This window comes from Mirounga angustirostris, unplaced genomic scaffold, assembly GCF_029215605.1.
Source record: "Mirounga angustirostris isolate CCGP_5_RB_7025 unplaced genomic scaffold, mMirAng1.0.hap1 SCAF_9, whole genome shotgun sequence".
NCBI lineage: Eukaryota > Metazoa > Chordata > Mammalia > Carnivora > Phocidae > Mirounga > Mirounga angustirostris.
Window position 1 is genome coordinate 10,242,641 of NW_026991717.1, and position 6,000 is coordinate 10,248,640.

Sequence of the window (6,000 nt, forward strand, 5' to 3'; positions counted from 1 at the left end):
TTGTTAAATAGATAAGTAGCAGGGTCAGTGCTAGGACAAGAACAGAAGACCAAACCAGAAGGATAGAAAACAAAATGAGTTGATCCTGGACCCAAAGAGGGCATAAAAAACAAAAGCAGTAATGAAGCGAGAGCTTCCAAGACGATTGCCCTAAGCAAAGCTGAAATATTTGTATTCAAGGCACTTTTTTTTTTTAAATTGGCTGCCAGGCAGTGAAGTGTGAGGTGTGTCAGCCTGAGTTAGAGCCCGGGATCTGGAGGCACCCAGTTCTTCCCAGGCAGAGACTCCAGAAGAATGCCACAGTATTACTGCAACAGCAGGTCCTGTTCCTTAGCCTCCCAGACCTGGTGCCTGAGAAAAGTGGCTCCAAACCTTTTCTGGGAGGATGGGCTTGCTCAGGGAATGCCCACTCCTCAAGGAAGGGTCGCAGCTACAGAAAGGCACAGAGCTATTTCCCAGGTCAGCTTAATGAGTCGATGGGAAACCGTGGCCACTCTTGCTTCTTCGGCTGCCTGACTTTGGTGCACATGCAGGACCTGAAATCCTCAAATTCCAGTGATAGAGCCAACTGTGCAAATCCCCAACAGGCAAATTGAGGCCCATTATCTATAATTACTGTCACCCAATTCCATGCCAGAGAGCCCCTGCTCTCCAGAACTCAGTAAGGGCAGCTGCTGGTCTATGCCAGATGCATCCCAGGAAAGTTGCAAGAATGGAGAGGAGCAGCCCTCACGGGGGATTCCTGGCAGCCATGGTCAAGAAACCCAAGTCTCATCTGCTTACAACCTTCGAGTGACTCCCACTGCTCTCAGAATACACTCTTCAGTTAGGCTTGTCATCATCTGGTCCATCTCCACCTTCAACTTCCTCTCCTCTTTTTCACTGAAGCCATGCTAAATTACTCATTTACCATGAACCACCTGATCCCTGATTCCATTATCTTGCCCTTCATGACTCTGCTTTCCCAGGTGGGAGTTAGTCCTTCTGCCTGAAATTACCTCCATCACAAGCTCCACAGCATCCTTAAGCACTTAGGTCTGCCCCTCCTCTTCTCTGAGAAGCCTTCTTTGGCTTCCTCAGGCTGTATTTTATTCCTTTCCTCTAGGCTCACAGAACACAGCATGTCATTCTATGTTTGATTTGTTTGTTTTTCCCCACTAGATTTGAGCTCCCTGAGGACAGGGGCACATCTTATTACATTACCTCGGAACACAACACAATATCCAGCATTACGAGGCATCCTTCCAATGAACGTTGGCTGCATGAACAAATGATGGCTTCCTTGCTTTAGCACTAATGAGATTGTCCTTCCATTTAGTTAGATCAAAAGATCCCTCGCTTGTGATTACTGCTCAAACCTACTTTAAAATCAACCCGTGGAAAACCCAAGAAGAGCATTTCATTAGTATTCTGAGGATAAATTCAACTCACCATGTGTCCTTCTATCTTTAATGCTGTTTAATCTGAGAGGGTTGGGTTCCCTAGGTATATAATAGGACAGAAAGACTTAATTAACCTTATTGCTTCTGTTTCATCATAGGGCACCATTGAGGCCTTACTTAAATATGATTTGGCGTTAGTCTGTTTGTAGTTATTAACAAAGTCCAAAGCTTTTTATTTGATTTCTATTCAAAGCATTGTTTGAAGTGTAACTTCCAAGAAATACCTATTTGAAGTAGAAATACAAAAACATTATTTATCCAAATGACTAGATTCACCTTCACTGCAGACCCTTTGCCAGTCTAGCCACCACTCCTGTGATAACATTGTGGCTACTCAGAATATTTTGGAGTCTCTACTTTCACTTTTTTTTTTGCCTTCAGAGATACTTGATGATCCTTGCTTGAAAAGTGGTCTTGTTACCTTAGAATCCAAAATAACAACAACAAACAGTATTGTCCAGTGAAATGTCCACCTTATTTATTTATTTAAAAGATTTTATTTATTTGAGAAAGAGAGCGCATGAGCACAAGTGGGGGGAGGGGCAGAGGGACAAGCAGACTCCCTGCTGAGCAGGGAACCCTGACGGATGTGGGGCTCCATCCCAGGACCCTGAAATCATGACTTGAGCCGAAGTCAGATGCTTAACTGACTGCACCACCCAGGCACCTCAATGTCCACCTTATTTAACTTCCGTAAACAGCGTAGTGTTTTCCAAAGTTTGGCTATGCATATCATTAGTGGGAAGTCGGATATGTTAGGTAGTACTCACACATTTTAAAAATAAAAAATTAATAGTTACTTAATTATTTTAATTTGTATTAACTATATTTTTAGTTACATATATACTATATGTATACATTATATATATACATATATATATAAAGCACATCAAACCCATGATTTCATGGATATTGCTTAAGGAAAAGTTAAGCTTAGAATACAGTGAGTTCATTTGCTAGAAAATGTTAAACAGTAGTCCACATTACAAGGGTAAGACAAAAATTGTGAAGGGAGCACATGAGTGAGTAAAATGTGAGAAACACTCATGGAATGAAAGAAGCAGAGCCTGTGGGGTCCCAATTATTTTACTTATTACTGGGAGCCTGTGGGCAAGGCACTTAACCTCTGTGGAGTCAGGCTTCCTCATTCCTACAATGAAGAGAGTGAGTTGTAGCTGTGGGTAGAGATAGATTCATGAGGTGTCTAGCACAGGACCTAAAAAGGCTCCAGAGTCAGAACTGGTTTTTTTGGTTTGCTTGTTTTTAAATCATATCCACTCTCGGGGCACCTGGCTGGCTCAGTTGGAGGAGCATGCGACTCTTGATCTCAGGGTTGTGAGTTCAAGCCCCATGTTGTATGTAGAGATTGCTTAAAAATAAAATCGTAAAAAAAAAAAAAAAAAATCACATCCACTCTCACAGGACAAAGATATGAATCTATTTTAAAGAAGTTGTCAGCAGCTCAAAAGGAGAGACCAGAAGAGACATTTCATTAAATGTGAGGAGCCGAGGTTGGCAGCCCAAATGGATAGCTTCTCAGTGATTGCTTTGAAGGCTCAAGTATTCATTTGAACCTATTCACTTGCGCATGTTTGTTAAGACCCCAATCACATAACAGAGGAGACAAGTACTTGCACCTTATGTAATGCTAAATAAATGATGCTGTCCTTGGACTCCAGGACTTTCTAAACCCTTAGACATTAAGCCAATGAGAGTCTGTCCTTTGCTGACCCCTGCAGTGTTCTCCGCTCACTCTTTTTCTTTGGTGGGCTGGAAGCTCGTAGCCAAAATCACAGCTCAGTTCTAGAACTGTGTATTACCTTATGAACTACTTGCTCTTCCCCTTCATTTACACCTTCTATGCTAATATACACTTTCCCTGGCCCTCAGGTTGTTTGTCTTCACTTTACTATTTTATTATACAGATTCTCTCTTTTTTTTAAATGTGTGCAATGAGAAAGGAAGAGTACCTAAGTGTTTTAGTTGGCTTTTGTTGCCATAACAAAATATCATTAGCTGGGTGACTTAAACAACAGACATTTATTTTCTCACAGTTTTGAAGGCTGGAAGTCTGAGGTCAAGGTGCCAACATGGTTAGGTCCTGTTGAGATCTTTTTTCCTGACTTGGAGATGGCTGCCTTCTTGTTATGCCCTCACATGGCAGGGGAGAGAAAGAGAGGATAAGCTCTCTGCTGTCTCTTCCTATAAGGCACTTAACCCATGATGAGGGATCCATCCTCATGACCCCACCTAACCCTAAATACTTCCCAAAGGCCCCATCTCCAAAGACTATCACACTGGGGATTAGAGCTTCAACATATAAATTTGGCTGGGGGGGCTTAAACTTTTAGTCCACAACACTAAGTAAATTAGTAGATAATGAAAGTCATGTTATCTTTTGCCAGGAGCCAGCAATTTATCATCTGTGCCCCATCAAAACTCCCATATCATCCAAAAGTTCTTCTTTCTTAGATCAGCCATTCTAAAACCAGGTAGTCATGATAGAAATGGGCCAAAAATATTTGTTCTCATACTGAGTCAAGTATCTGTCTTTGGTTTTTCTTCAGCTGTCATAGATTCATAAAAGATGAGCAAGGTCTCCTCATGTATTAGTTTAGTGAGTTCTCTTTCTCATTCTAGCCAGTTACCCTATATGTAAATAACCTGTAATATAGGCCTACAATATGGCAGGCAAGTGCAGGATGTCATAATCTCATCTAATCTCATAATAATCCCGAGAGTAGAGGAAAAAAAATAATCCCGAGAGTAAATTATTATTGCCCTCTGCTTTTAGGCGAGAGCCTGAATCTCAGAAGACTAAGTAATTTCACAGTGTCACCAGTAATCGGGAGAGCCCAGATTTGAATACAAGTCTGTCTGAATTCAAAGGCTCTGGGAGTATTTTGATGTACCTGCAACTCCTTCTTGTATTGCTTGTTCAAGTATTCATTCACTCACTAAACCAGGATTCATTGAGTTCTTACTGTGTACCAGGCTCTGTGTGGGCAGTGGAGATATAGTAACGAATAAAACAGACCAAAAAAAAGTCCCTGTCCTCTGACTTGCTTTCCAGTTATAGGAGACAGATAATGAACAAAACAAATAGGCAAAATAAGTAGCATATCATAAAGTGATAAACGAAAAATTGAGAAGGGGAGAGGGACAAAGATTACTGGGTTGGAGAAAGTCACAGTTGAAAATACATTGGTCACGGGATGCTTAGGTGGCTCAGTCGGTTAAGCATCTGCTTTCGGCTCAGGTCATGATTCCAGGGTCCTGGGATTGAGTCCCGCATCGGCCTCCCTGCTCTGCGGGGAGTCTGCTTCTCCCTCTGCCTCTGCCTCTCTCTCTCTGTCTCTCATGAATAAATAAATAAAATCTTTAAAAAAAAACAGAAGTAGAGAACAGAAATAATCTACTTATAAAAAAAAAAAAATACATTGGTCAGATCCTCAACAAAATATTAGCAAATGGAATTCAACAATATACTAAAAGGATCATACACCATGAGCAAGTGGATTTATTCCATGGATGCAAGAATAGTTCAACAACCACAAATCGATCAATGTGATATACCACATTAACAACATGGAGAATAAAAATCATATGGTCATCTCAATAGATGCAGAAAAAGCATTTGACAAAATTTAACATCCATTCATGATGAACACTGTCAACAAAGAGGGTATAGAGGGAACAGATCTCAAGATAATAAAGGCCATATATGACAAGCCCACAGTTAACATCATACTCAGCAATGAAAAACTAAAAGCTCTTCTTCTAAGATCAGGATCAAGAAAGAGTGCCCACTCTCAATCCTTTTATTCAATATAGTATTGGAAATTTTAGCTTGAGCAAGTAGGCAAGGGAAAGAAGTAAAATCATCCAAATCGAAAAGGAAGAAGTAAAACTGTCACTATTTACAGATGACATAATATTATCTTTAGAAAACCTTAAAGATTAGACCAAAAATTATGAGAACCAATAAATGAATTCAGTGAAGTTGTAGGATAGGCAATTAATATACAGAAAGTTGTTGTGTGTGTATCTCTATGCTAATAATGTACTATCAGAAGGAGACATTTTTTTAAAATACCATTTGTAATTCCATCAAAAAGAATAAAATAGTAATAAGTTTAACTAAGGAGGCAAAAGACCTATACACTGAAAACTATAAGACATTTGATGAATGAAATTGAAGAAGACACAAATATTCTGTGCTCATAGATTAGAAGAATTGATATTGTTAAAATGCCCATACTACCCAGGGCAATATACAGATTGAACACAATCCTTATCAAAATTCCAATGGCATTTTTCACAGAAATAGAACAAATAATCCTAAAGTTTGTGTGGCACCACAAAAGACTCCAAATAGCCAAAGCAATCTTGAGAAAGAAGAACAAAGCTGAAAGTGTCATGCTTTCTCATTTCAAACTCTATTACAAAGCTATAGTCATCAATAGCATTGTATTGGCATAAAAACAAGCACCTAGACCAATGAAACAGATTAGAAAGCCCAGAAATAAATACACATATATATGTTCAATTGATTCAT